This window comes from Mytilus trossulus, chromosome 12 (assembly GCF_036588685.1).
Source record: "Mytilus trossulus isolate FHL-02 chromosome 12, PNRI_Mtr1.1.1.hap1, whole genome shotgun sequence".
NCBI lineage: Eukaryota > Metazoa > Mollusca > Bivalvia > Mytilida > Mytilidae > Mytilus > Mytilus trossulus.
In genome coordinates, this window is record NC_086384.1 from 18,852,295 (window position 1) to 18,867,216 (window position 14,922).

Here is a 14,922-nt window from a genome sequence, read left to right on the forward strand (position 1 = left end):
AATACATACCGGTAATAAACTCCTCATAGATACCAGGATTGAAATTTGATATTTACGCCTTATATTTACGGCAGACACGCGTTTCGTCTACGAAAAACTCATTAGAGACGCTCGAATTTTTTTTTTAAAAGGCCAAAAACGAAGTTGAAAAGCATTTAGGAAATACAACTAATACCGGCGTCACACATCAGCATATAGCTCCGGCGTGTTAAAAATCATCTACGCTGCCAATATGCTAGTAATTTTGGATGCATTTAACCTGTCAATCATATTTTCAACGTGTGCAAAACGAGCTTTAAGCGTGTATTTAGCGTACTAGAAGCGTACCTAAGGCTAAGCGTTTATCCGGCGTTCAAGAAACGTATGTTGGCGTATGTTGTATGTTTTTTATGCTGCATACAAATTTCCTCGGGTTGTAGCGTTCATCAAGCGTATTTACTTTCCTTCAGTAGCTAGCGGTATAGGGGGAGGGTTGGTATCTCATAAACATGTTAATCCCCTCCGCCATTTTGCGTCTGTCCCAAGTCAGGAGCCTGTGACATTTGTTTGTCTTATATGATTTTTAATTTTAGTTTCTTGTTTATAATTCGGAGTTTATTATGACGCCCATTATCACTTTACTAGTATAACGTGACAGTCCAAATTGCACCTATTTTGAAATTGCTTTCAACTACGTTTTTTATGATCAAGACAAAACATGTCATTTTGTGTTTATTTTGTAGCCCTATCCTTCTTTATTATATTGGTACACCAATTTGATATTCATTCCATATGGAATCATAGAAAAACTGGTCTAATCTAACCTCCAAACCATCAATGATTCTGTTATGAGGAGTACCCAAATTGCATCCATGCTTCAATTCGCATCGTCAAAAGTCGAATAACAGAGCTTTTGTTTATTTTTTTCAATTAATTTGAACAATTGGACATTTTGCTATGCCTACTTTTCAGTTTTTAAGAAATGGATACTTGTAACATATTGTATTTGTTAATTTAAAACAGATGACGTTTTGATTACGTCGCATGGCGACGTTTCAGTACATTTTACTTTTTCCGTAAACACTTCATCTGATGATAAATACTGTGAACGTTTTGTGTATATCTAAATATTGTTACCTATGTTGAAATACGTGCATACTATCAAATCTTAAAAATACAAATGGTTTAGTCTCTAGGAAATCTTGTATGATTTCGGCAGCTAGTTTTGCTATATAGTTGCAATTTGGGTACTCGGTGCAATTTGGGTATCGTTACGTTACATATATTTTAAGGGGCCAGCTGAAGGACGCCTACGTATGCGGGAGTTTCTCTCAACATTGAAGACCCATTGGTGGCCTTTGTCTGTTGTCTGCTCTATGATCGGGTTGTTGTCGCTTTGACACATTCCCAATCTCCTTTCTCAATGTTACCTTTGTATTTCGACGTACTTCAAACTTATGCAACGCGCTTTGAACGATTGATACGGTGCTTTTTGTCCGCAATTCGCTTTTTGTCCGCTTTTGCTTTTTGTCCGATTATTTTGCTTTTTGTCCGAAACTTTTGCTTTTTGTCCGTTGCTTTTTGTCCGTTTTGCCTTTTGTCCGATTATTTTGCTTTTTGTCCGAAACTTTTGCTTTTTGTCCGTTGCCTTTTGTCCGTTTTGCCTTTTGTCCGATTATTTTGCTTTTTGTCCGAAACTTTTGCTTTTTGTCCGTTGCTTTTTGTCCGTTTTGCTTTTTGTCCGATAATTTTGCTTTATGTCCGATATAAAATGTGTATATTTTTGGCAGGTTTCATTTTGAACTTCAAAATACCATGTCCTTTTAGGAGTTAAATACAGACCATACTCACATTATAAATGATTTGTACATGAAATTTCATGTTTTTTACAATATATCGCATTACCTCTAAAATGGCTCGAAACACTAATATCCTAGACCCGTAGGTGTTGGTCAACAGAGGGCAAGGGGAATACTCTTGTATATCCCTAAGTCTAAAAAACAACTATTGAAAGCTGGCTAAACTAAGACATACTCCAGGTAGGCCATTATACCAGAAGTAGAGGTAGTCAAACCCTTATAAATGGCTTATAGCACTTATGTCCTGGATCTACACGTGTTTATCAGCAACGAATTCAAAGGGGCATGAGTTTCGCCGGTATATCACGAAGTAAAAATAAACCTCATTATTGTCAGCTCTTCAAACTAAGAGATTCTCCACGTTGGCAATTATACCAGAGGTATAGGTAGGCAGTGCCTCTTAAATGGTCCATGGGCCATGGCACTTATGTCCTCGACCCGTACGAGTTGGTCAGAAGAGGGTAAGGGGAATACTCTAGTATATCACACAGTCCACCAAAAATAGTGACGGCTGCCCAAACTAAGACATTTTTAGGTGCGCCCTTATACTAGATGTTGGAGTAGTCATTCTCTTAAAAATGTATCTTAGCACTTATGCTATAGACCCGAACGAGTTTGTCAACAATGAGTTAAAAGGGGGATGAATTACCCCGGTATATAACGAAGTTGAAATAAACTGTTGCCCGCTGGCTAAACTAAGAAATTATCCACGCAGGCCATAATATGAGAGGTAGAGGAAGGGATTGCCTCTATAAAATGACCATGAGCACGTCTGACCTAGACCCGTACGAGTTAGTCATCAAAGTGTAAGGTTGGTACCCTAGTATATAATAAAGTCGAACTAAACTATTGCTGGATGGCTAAGAGATTCTCCGCGTGGGCCATGATACCAGAAGTAGAGGTTGTCATTGCCTCTAAAATTGCCTAAATCACTTATTCCCGAGAGAAGTACGCGGTATCATCAAAGGGTTTAAAAGGGAGTTGGAACCTCTGTTTACAAAGAAGTCGAAATAAATTATTGCCGGCTTGCTTAAGTACGAGATTCTCCAAGTTGGCCATTAATCCTAGGTTAAATGTGTGCATTGCCTTTTAAATGGCTGATAAAACTAACGCCCTAGACCTGTACGAGTTTGTCAGCAAAAGGTTAAAGGGGGGTGCGATGCCTCTTTTTACAACGAAAATATAAATTAAGCCGACTGGCCTAACTAAGAGATTCTATACGCGGAGTATTATATCAGAGGATGAGGTAGGCATTACCTCTAACATAGCCATAACACGTATGTCCCAGATCCGTGTAAGTTAATCAGCAAAGGGTAAGGGGGGTACCTAAGTATATCACAAAGTCGAAATAAACTATTGCTGGCTGGGTAAACGAAGAGATTCTCCACATGGGCCATGATACCAGAGGTAGAAGTGGCCATAGCCTAAAAAATGGCCACTTATGCCGTAGACCCGTACCAGTGCTTCAGCAAAGTGTTAAAAGGGGAAGGTGGTATTTACGTTTACAACGAAGTCGAAATGAATTATTGCCGGCTGGCCAAACAAAAAATTCTCCACATAGGCCATTATAACAAAGGTAGTGGTGGACATTGCATCTAAAATGGCCCATACTTTTTATTCCATTGATCTGTACGAGTTTGTCAGCAAAGGGCAAGGAGGGTACCCTGGTATATAACAAAGTCGAAATAAACTATTGCCGGATGGCCAAAAATAAAAGTTGATCCACGTTTATCATGATACCAGAGGTAGAGGTGGGCCTTGCCTTTAAAATGGTTTATAGCACTTATGCCAGCAAAAGGAAAAGAGGGTATTCTAGTATATCGCAAAGTCGTTATGAAATATTGCCGGCTGTTCAAACTACGAGATTCACCACATAGGCCATGCTACCAGAGGTATAGGTGGTCATTGCCTTTAAAATAGTCTATAGCACTTATATGGCATATACCCGTACGAGTTTGTCAGTAAAGATCTAAAATGAGGAGGTGGTACCTCTGTTCACATTAAAGTCAAAATAACTGTAGCCGGTAGGCCAAACTCCGGGATTCTCTACGTGGATCATTATACCAGAGGTAGAGGTTTATTTCGACTTCATTGTAAACAAAGGTAACACCTTTTATTTTTAACCCCTTGCAGGCAAAATCGTACAGGTATTTGGAATTAGTGTTATATGCTATTTTAAAGGCAATTACCATATCTATCTCTGGTAAAATGGCATACGTGGAGAACCTCTTAGTTTGGCCAGCCGGCAATACTTTATTTCGACTTTGTTGTAAACAGAGGTACCATCTCCCCCTTTTTATTCATTATTGTCAAACTCGTACGGGTCTGGGGCATAAGGGCTATAAGAAATTTGTACGGCAATGCCCTCTTCTATCTCTGGTAAAATGGCCTACGTGGAGAATCTTTTAGTTTGGCCAGCCGGCAATTATTAAAGTGTATTTCGACTTCGTTGCAAACAGAGGTACCACCTTACCCTTTTAATTCATTGTTGTCAAACTCGCACGGGTCTTGGACCTAAGTGATCTGTGCCTTTTTTAAGGTAATGCCTACTTCTACCTCTGGCATCATACCCCACGTGGAGAATCTCTTAGCCAGCCGGCAATTGTTTATTTCGACTTTTTTATATACCAAGGTACTTCCCTAATCCTTTGCTGACTTACTCGCTGGCTTATCCCTTATTGTAAGTAAGTAAGTTCAATAAATATAAGACTATATGCCAGGTCTTTCTGACAACCAATTACAAACAAATTGGGGTTTATCTAATGAGGCTTTTCCCAGGATGCAATTGCTCGTAGACTGTATACAGTTGACCAAATAATCCACAAATTCCGCAAAAGGATCTTTTAATTATAGGCCATGTCTATTTAGACATTAAGCAACAAAAGCCCAGCATGACCGATGCATTTGTCTTTAACATCTCCGATATTGATTCCGCGTGGCCTTCCAATTGACATGAGTGTCCATTGGTGGGTGTTCATTATTAAACCTTTGGAGCTATATCAGTTTGTGTGGAAATTAAGAGCACGATGACCTTCCCTTGGTGATAACAATATGACCAACAACCATATCGTGTGTTACCAAAAGCCGTCAGCGATAGTCACACCGACAATTTGCTACCTTCGTGGACAAAAGCCTGGCTTTTCGCTGGATCCTAATTAACATCTAGTGTTGTCACTACCATTTGCTGTAGAGATTTTGTTGCACAACATAACAGAAACATTCTTTGTAAATACTCTATGTTGATATTTTGACATTTGGATGGTTCATATACCAATTGTAGCCGAAAAATGATAATGAAACATTTCTGTTTAATATCGATCTTTTATTGGAGTTGTAAATTTTCATATTCAATTTTTGTTTGTTTCAAGATTACCATTTTAAATAAAGATTTTATTTTTTTAAAAAGCAAGTGTTAAACTTGTGCTTTTATTGCCACTCAGTTCATATAACCTGTCATTTTAGTCGAGCCTGTAACTTTTGTTGCAGAAAGCTCGACATATGAATAGTGATCCGGCGGCGGCGGCGGCGGCGGCGTAAGTTAACTTCTGAAAAGCTTAATATTTTAGAAGGCGGAAGAATTGGATGCTTCATACTCTATATATAGATGCCTCATGTTACGAAGTTTCAGTCAGTCACATGTCCAATGTCCTTGACCTCATTTTCATGGTTCAGTGATCACTTGAAAAGTTCAGAATTTTAGTAATGTTGAATTCTCTCTTATTATAAGTAATAGGATACTATATTTGGTATGTGCGTACCTTGCAAGGTACTCATGCCCGTCAGACAGTTTTCACTTGACCTCGACTTCGTTTCGTGGATCAGTGAACAAAGGTTAGAATAAGTTTTGGTGGTCAAGTCCACATCTCAGATACTATAAGCAACAGGGCTAGTATATTTGGTGTATGGAAGGACTGTAAGGTGTACATGTCCAACTGGCAGGCGTCATCTGATCTTGACCTCATTTTCACGGTTCAGTGGTTATAGTTAAATTTTTCTGTCTTTGTCTGTTTTTCTCATACTTTATGCAATGAGTCTACAATATTTGTTGTATGGAATGATTGTAAGGTGTACATGTCTAGCGGGAAGATATCATCTGACCTTGACCTCATTTTCATGGTTCAGTGGTCAAAGTTCAGTTTTTGAGTTTTGGTCTTTTTATCTAATATTATATGCCAAAGGTCACTATATTTGGTGCATGAAAATATCTTATGATGTATATGTAAGTCTCCCAGGTTTTATTTGACCATGACCTCAATTTCACGGTTTATTGCACAGTGTTAAGTTTTTGTGTTTTGGTCTGTTTTTCTTAAACTATAAGTAATAGGTCAAGTATATTTGTTGTATCGAAGAATTGTTAGCTGTTCATGTCTGCCTGGTATGGTTCGTCTGACCTTTTAAATTACCTCATTTTCATAAATCATTTGGTCTTTGTTTAGCTATCTTGGTTAATGTTAAGTTTATGTGGCAGTTGTAATAAATCTTTATACTTAGGGCTATCAACATAATATTAATGATGAGTAAAGTAGGCGAGACATTTCAGTGTGTGCACTCTTGTTTAAATGTGCTTATTTATCCGAGTCCTGGACTGCATTCCAGTGGCTTTCATTCGTTTACTTTTGTGTAAATTTTATACAGATCAGTATTTTTTCAAATGTTTTACCAATATTTTAGCTGCATGTAACATCTTGAACACTCAGAACAGCAAAACAAAATTTAGATTTCAGCAATAAATAGCCTTTAGTCATCGACGAATAGCCGATGATTTCAAGAGTTGTTTCCGTTAAAGGATGATTCCTTTTTGTGTGTGCAATACTTGCTCTTTCGGAGGCTCGGGGGTAATTTCAGCAAAAAAAATATCATTTTTGTTTTCATTACAAATTTTATTTATTACACTATTAGTTATAACTTTATGAATCTGCTCAAAAATCAACCAAAAAATCGAATGATTTTGGCCTCAGATTTATTTTTCAAATGTTTATATCACTGTAAAAGCTCCAAATTGTCTCCCTTTAGTGCAATAATGACATTTTGTTTTGGCATTATAATTAAAATGTCTTTTTCAACTCATCGGTGACCTATAGATATTTTTCAAATATGCTTTACGTAAACTAAACAGTTGTAAAATTAAATCGATTTCTGTAATTTAGTTCTTTTTTTTATTTCGATATATATATCTCTCTATTTCTCCTATTAGTTCAACTTTAAAAAAGTACCTTAACAAAAATGGTTGCTTCTTTCGAGGGCAGATTGTCAGCTTAAGTGAACGATAACCCCATGTTTTTATTTGATTTTTCTATTTAGTATATGATAAAAGTTCATCTAAAGAAAAACAAGCAAAATCCTACATGTATATTTAAAAAATAATGGATTAATACCCTCCAGTCCCCTTAACGACAAAAAATATAGATAGAACATTACGTTTAAGTATCACCTACAGTATTTTACAACCTCCATTGGTGATACAATATATGTATTTCTGCTGATGTTTTATATAAGTTAACTTATTGTCCTGAATAAATATCTTTATGCGTTTTTGCGTTTCAGTTTTAATTGTGAAATTTCTTCAATCAGCCAAGACAAACTTTAAATTTCGCCTTAACGATGTTTTCGCGAGAAATCCATGTATTATTATCGAATTACTACAAATTTAATCATTGTCTAGTGCCCTAAAATGAGATTTTCCGAGACGCTGGGTTTGAAATGGGATACCTTATTTAGTTTAAACAATATTTGCAATCTTTTCAAAAAGATGCAGATGGGAATTTTCGTTCCTTATGAAAGTGTTCGCAAGGAGTTAAATTATAAACTCCTTATAGGAGTATCAAAAAGCAACTATTGAGGACCCCCTTGGAATAAAGATCTTCCAAGACAACGGGTTCGAGAGTTTGAGTTTAATACATGACTTTTTAAAACTTAATGGACGGAGCAGGATTATCTTATTCTTCCAGTTAACCATACATCATCACAGCTGCAATGGTTTTTGTTGCTCAGATTTTATATTTCAATGATTTCGTCCGAGACCACAATTGTCGTCCCTTGATTTTCGTTATTAGTCCCTATTGATAACAGTGGGTTACTTGCCAATAATTTTTATACCCCTTCCAAATTTATTTCTCCTTGTTTAATGCCTCAAATTGTAAGTAGGGGGGGGGGGGGGGGTTAAAATTACACTGTAAAAAAATTTGGGTCCAGAATTTTACAGGAAAGTAGTGATTTGGTCCAGCTGAAAAAGGTTAAAAATTAGCACTTCGGAAGCTGTCAAAAGATTTCAAGACACCCTAAACACAAAATTGTCCATATTTTGAGTTAGACGCGATGAAGTTTATGCAACTATTACAGTCATAATCACGTTCGATAACTCTGCATGTGACTGGTTCAATTATGATTTTTATACTGGTTACCTGATGAATTAATTAAAGAAAATTGAAAAATATATTTAGTTCACCTCGGTTTATAGCCATTCGATGTCTTCTTTTATGAATATAAAATAATATTGCAAAGAATTTCATTGATAATCGGACAACACTAACCGGCATAGGTATTGTCAAAACATGCATCTACATGGGTATTGTCAAAACTTACATCGTGCTTAGGTGCCATGTTTGTTTTCTTTTTGATGTTATGACTTAATTAATATCTCCTTAATCTTGCTATGGCTATTCTTATAGGTACAATAACGTGTCATATTTAATTGCAATATAAACAGAGAAAATAAATTGAATTATGTACATTAACAAAATAGGTGTCGAACATCCTCTACGTTTGAAAATTATTTGTTCGCCATTTTTCAAAATTTTATAAAAATAACAACAGCATGTTTAAGCTTGGTAAACAGGAACCAATGTTCGATTACATGCTGCTTTAACGTAAGACAATGAATGAAAACGCGAGCATCCAACAGTTATTTAATTTTCATAGTAAACATCGTACAAGTAATATTTTTACCATGTCGCCCCACGCTGTCAATCTGGTCGCCATCTTGAAAAATAATAGCAGATTTTCTGAAAATAGCTTATTTTCAAATCAATTTGGAAGGGACATAATAGAAAATTAAACTATTCTATATACGATATTTCAAATATTTATGAATATAATAATAAGCACAAAGACCCACAATTATTTCATCTGTTTTGTTTAAATCGCAATTTAAGGTTAAAGACGACAGAAAATCCAATATTTATCGTAGTTGTATGATTTAACAGTGTGAACTATCGAGGCAACAAGACAAATTTTCAAAAGCATTTGGAAGGGAGAAGATCAAAATTTAAACTATTCCAAAAGGAATATTTATATTTCTAAATATATGAGGAATAACTACAAAGACCCACACTTTTAGTATCATGAACTTAAAGTAATGTATTTCATCGATTCCAGAAAGCCCCTATGCATTTCTATACAATTTACTTGGGCTTGATACGGGTGATGTGTGACGTCACAAAAGTCACGCGATGACTGCTATAGTTGGATAATATGCTATAATTTTGATATAATTGGTCCCAAAATTAGTACAACACACTGTAAAAGTTTCATTGAGAAAGCGCAGGTGGAATTTTTTTAATTTTCATTTATGTTCTAAAAGAAATGCACTACGAATTAATTGTGTTCTCGGACCATTTGTTTTGTGGACTGTTGTGTATCTTATTGTTTTTCATTCACGGCTGCGGCTTTGTTGGTTTGTTTCAACCCTTTTTAGTGTGATTATCCTTTGGTACACTTTGCCTCTCTCTTATATATGATTTCGCAATAATTATATATATGTAAGCGTTTATATACATTTATATGGATACAACATTGAATTAAGATAGACATAATAATTAGATGAGTGAAAAAAAGAAAATGAAGTAATAATTGTACGTGTGAGGAGTTGGCATTCTTATAAAAAAGAAGATGTGGTATTATTGCAAATGAGACAACTATCCACAAAAGACCAAAATGACACAGACATTAACAGCATTAGGTCACCGTACGGCCTTCAACAATGAGGAAAGCCCATACAGCATAGTCAGCTATAAAAGGCCCCGATAAGACAATGTAAAACAATTCAAACGAGAAAACTAACGGCCTTATTTATGTCAAAAAAATAAATGAAAAAACAAATATGTAACACATAAACAAACGACAACCACTGAATATACAGGCTCCTGACTTGGCACAGGCACACACATAAATAATGTGGCGAGGTTAAGTCTTTTACACTAGAAATATTTTAGATCTTGTTATATAGACTAATTCTTATTCATTCTGGTCGTAAGTTAGTCTGTCATCCTCAAACGTGTGAGCGATGGTGTACGTACACCAATTTGTAGAATACATGGGATATTCAAAGACTTAAACGAACGTTAAGTCTCAGAGGCATGACTTTTTATTAGTTGTTAGTAGCTTTGAAATAGCTTTCAGATAACTGCGGGTACTCTCAGATCTGTTCATTGTGTCTTTTTGTGTCGGGATGTATAAGTACCCGGCCACGTCCACTTGTATTTGTGTCTATCTGATGAGTTAAGCCTTTTCAACTGATTTTTATAGTTCGTTCTTATGTTGTACTGTTATACCACTGTCCCAGGTTAGGGGGAGGGTTGGGATCCCGCTAATATGTTTAACTCCGGCACATTATTTAAATCTGTGCCTGTCCCAAGTCAGGAGCCTGTAATTCAGTGGTTGTCGTTTGTTTATGTGTTACATATTTGTTTTTCGTTCATTTTTTTACTTAAATAAGGCCGTTAGTTTTCTCGTTTGAATTGTTTTACATTGTCTTATCGGGGCCTTTTATAGCTGACTATGCGGTATGGGCTTTGCTCATTGTTGAAGGTCGTACGGTGACCTATAGTTGTTAATGTTTGTGTCATTTTGGTCTTTTGTGGATAGTTGTCTCATTGGCAATCATACCACATCTTCTTTTTTATATGCTCGAAACTTTAGAATAGTTTAGAAATTTATCAAATCAAATAATCCTTGAGTGATGGTTTCGTTATTGAAATTCTGAATTGATGTTTAACCGCGCTAAATATTATATATGATAATCATACGAATAAGTCAGGAACGGAGTTTCAATCTGTAATTCAATAGTTGTTGTTTGTTTCAGTATTTGTTTGTCGTATAGTGTTTTGTAAATCAATGGTTTTCTCGTTTGAATAGTTTTATCATTATATTAAATGGTGTCGGCGTTTGCTACATGTGGAAGTGCACACATTTACGACATGTTATTGCTTAAACGCACAGTTTCTTCTTCCCGCTAATAATATATAGTCACCATTTGCACTTATATGCGAATGGCCGATTGTCAGTCGCTCCAAAATATTTTGCAACATTTCAGTTAAAAAAAACTTTTTTAAGTCTGGTAATATTTTCGTCATATTTCCAACAACTTTATTTTTCTTAAACATTACAAATATTACAAATATAACAAACAAACAACCTTCATTTTTGGAACACTATCACAAAGTTTACGTAATACATGTGTAGCTATTTATTTAGATAAACTGTATTAATACATGCACTTCGGAATTATTTAGCAACTATATCCAAATGACGCGGAAGTTCGAGGTTATTCAAGTAATAAGATTAAGGAAACTTTGGTTAACACAACAGCATTTTCAACAAAGTAGTTTATTTTCGTTTGACAAACTCGAAAAGAGGGGGAAAAGTAATAAAATGGTTACTTAAGCATTTACTTAATTTCTATCACGAAATAAATGCGTTTAATATTTTAGATACAGATACAATATAGTGCATTCGTAAATGTAAAACACTTTTTAATAGAAAATTTAAAAGAGATACATCAACAGTGTTTATTTTAGAATTGCTCAAGTCTGTAGGCTTATTCCCGATTGTCCCACTTTTTTTGAAATTAAGAGCTCATATTGTCCCACATGAAAAGTTCTGACTGGTCCACATTATTTTATGAGGCGAAATGTTCTTATCCCTTGTTAGATTGTCTCTATGGTTTTGTTTCAGATATATAAGCCAAAATCTACATTTTATGCGATGTTCTATTTTTAGACATTGCGGCCATCTTAATTATTGGACGGGGTCATCGGATACTTTTTTGAAACTAAATACCCTAAGGATGATTTTGGCCATGTTTGCTTTAATTTTGCCAGTAGTTTCAGAAGAGAAGATTTTTGTAAAAATTAATGACGACGACGAATAATGAAAAAATGAAAAAAGCTCACTTAGTCCTATGGTCCAGGTGAGCTAAAAAGCAAAACGGACAAAAAGCAACGGACAAAAAGCAAAAGTTTCGGACAAAAAGCAAAATAATCGGACAAAAGGCAAAACGGACAAAAAGCAACGGACAAAAAGCAAAAGTTTCGGACAAAAAGCAAAATAATCGGACAAAAGGCAAAACGGACAAAAAGCAACGGACAAAAAGCAAAAGTTTCGGACAAAAAGCAAAATTATCGGACAAAAAGCAAAAGCGGACAAAAAGCAAATTGCGGACAAAAAGCACCGTATCAAACGATTGCTAAGCGTTCCTATGGCGTGCAACTAACGTATATTGACTTTGTCAATTTTCTCTGTACGTTTGGTGCACGCCGATCTATACGCCAATGTGTGACGCCGGCATAAGGTAATCTATTCCTGAGGTAGAAAAGCCTTTGTATTTCAAAGAAAACGCATTGAATTTAACCATGAAGCTGCATTGCAACATATGAAAGATTCATAGATATTACAGACTTTGAACAGACCAAACAATATTGCTGATTGATAACTTGGCGTAAATAATAAATTCATGCCAATTCGAGCGGCCAATCAATCCATATAACGCTATATTGGAGTGACACACCCTTTTAAAGAAATGCAAAGAATTTTTTTTTAAATAAAAGTGCTCTTTCTATAAGGATACTGTTGCACCGTATTGTCATTTTTTCGTCACAAGTACATCTCATTTTTTTTCAATGTGAAAATATAAACTCAAGGTAGTAAAACAGTCGTGACTAAATAACTCTTAACTGACACGATTTGAATTGTCCAACCCATTAACAGACTGTATTCCCCTAATATTCATTAAAATGTGGTATAACTCAACTTATATAACAATTATTAAATTGTTATCAATGACAATTATTTTTTTACAACCAAAGTACTATTTTGTGTCCTTTAAATCATATCTAAAAATGTGTTTTAGCCTTTTATCCAAAATATTGCTATGCGTACAAGCATAAAACACACATACTTGCGCGACGCCTTTTCGTTTTACTTAAAATAGCGCAGGCTATGCATTTTTTTACTGGTGGAAAATGTTCTATGATAGATATCATTTTGTCAGACACTTTTCTTTTTTTGATGTGATTCTCATAATATGCAAAAAATCGGTATATTTAACAGAGTTTAACATTAAATTGTGAGTTTTACTCTTAACAGACGTATAACCAGCCCGATTAACAGACCCACCGCCGATATAGCCACATACTCAATATAGATTAACCTACCTATCTCTTGGTTAGCCGAGTGTCGGCCGTGTACTCACATATATATATATATATATACTATCAGAAGTCCATTACTAGACTAGTTAGGAATCCGATAGTATGAAATTGATATTTGTAATCAGTCATTCAATTGGTTTAACCTTGTTAACCTTGTAGTTTTACTTTAAATGTTGATATTCTTTTCCTATAATAAACGAACAGGACAGGTTCGTGATACCCGTCTCTAGGTTAGAATGTCGCATGGATACGGATTATGAGGTCGAATAAGTCCGTTTGCATTGTTGAAGGCCGCACGATGACCTATAGTTGTATAAAATTTCTGTGTCATTTTGGTCTCTTGTGGAGAGTTGTCTCATTGGCAATCATACCAGATCTTCTTCCTTAAATTCATCAGCGATGTTTCTTAACTGGTTTTGATAAAATTGAATCAAACTGGCTTCTCAGCGAATATTGTTGGACTATTTCACTTTCATAAATGAATGAACAAAAAAGATCATATCTGTTGTTCTATCTCTCGTATCTTATGCCCCATTAATGATTGAACTTTTGTTTTTCTTATTTCATACAAGGTACATAAACTGGACCCACAAAAAGATGATTTTTTTTGGCATAAGTCCATTATACAACACAAAATGAGCTTTTGACCGAATATAAAAACATATACATAATATCATGAAAACGAGCCAAGGAGATATAAACCTGAAAAACAAAATCGAATATCGTGCATAGCATTTATCTGTATGTTTTACCTCTTTTAAACTGGCTATGAAAATATCAAGATAAAAAATATGGTAACTACATGTATTCAAATAAACAGATTACATATATATAAAAATCAAATAAACATAACATGTTCACATTTGATTGAAGGCAGTAGATATTTTGCTGGCTCAGGAAAGATAGCCTCTTAGTTGCTATTTTATCGGCTCCTGCAAAAATGCCTCTTTTTAATTATCGCTATTTTCACGGCTCCGACAACGTAGCAATTTACATAGAGTTTTACAGGGTTTACAGTTACCGGTATATAAATTAATTGCGAATAGAAAGACATGAAGATGTTGACGGACGGACAATATCGCAAGTACAGTGTATTGACAATGTATGTTTCTGTGGTGCTTGTCATCTAAAATTCGTGCCATCATTCTTAATGTATAAAGTTGCAGGATACAAACGAATAACTATGTACGTCTAGTTATGATGAAACAACTTGAGTATTGAATACAATGTTATCTTTGTGCTCTGAACACAGCAGTACTGTAATGCACCATAAACTTAAATAAAAGGTTTCATCGAAAAGTGTCTGTATCTTCATTGCTATAAATGCATCGTGCCTCATGTCCTGAGATCGGTCAATTGTCATCACAATATTGTTGTTTAAATTTTCACTTTGCTATCCGTCATATACACGACCGAACCTGAATTTCAAACTACGACAGAGCCTATACTTCCGAATGACGAATCTCTTTATATGTTTGCTATATGTTACAACATCAATGGCAATGACAGTTCCAAAGATTGATAAAATGACAGATATTGCAACCGTTCCAATAGATACTGCTGATACTCTGCTTTCATAGACACTGATCAAAGACCTTTTATAATCTGAAAAAAACAAAACACATGAAATGAAACAATGTTAGGGGAATGCGTCCTAA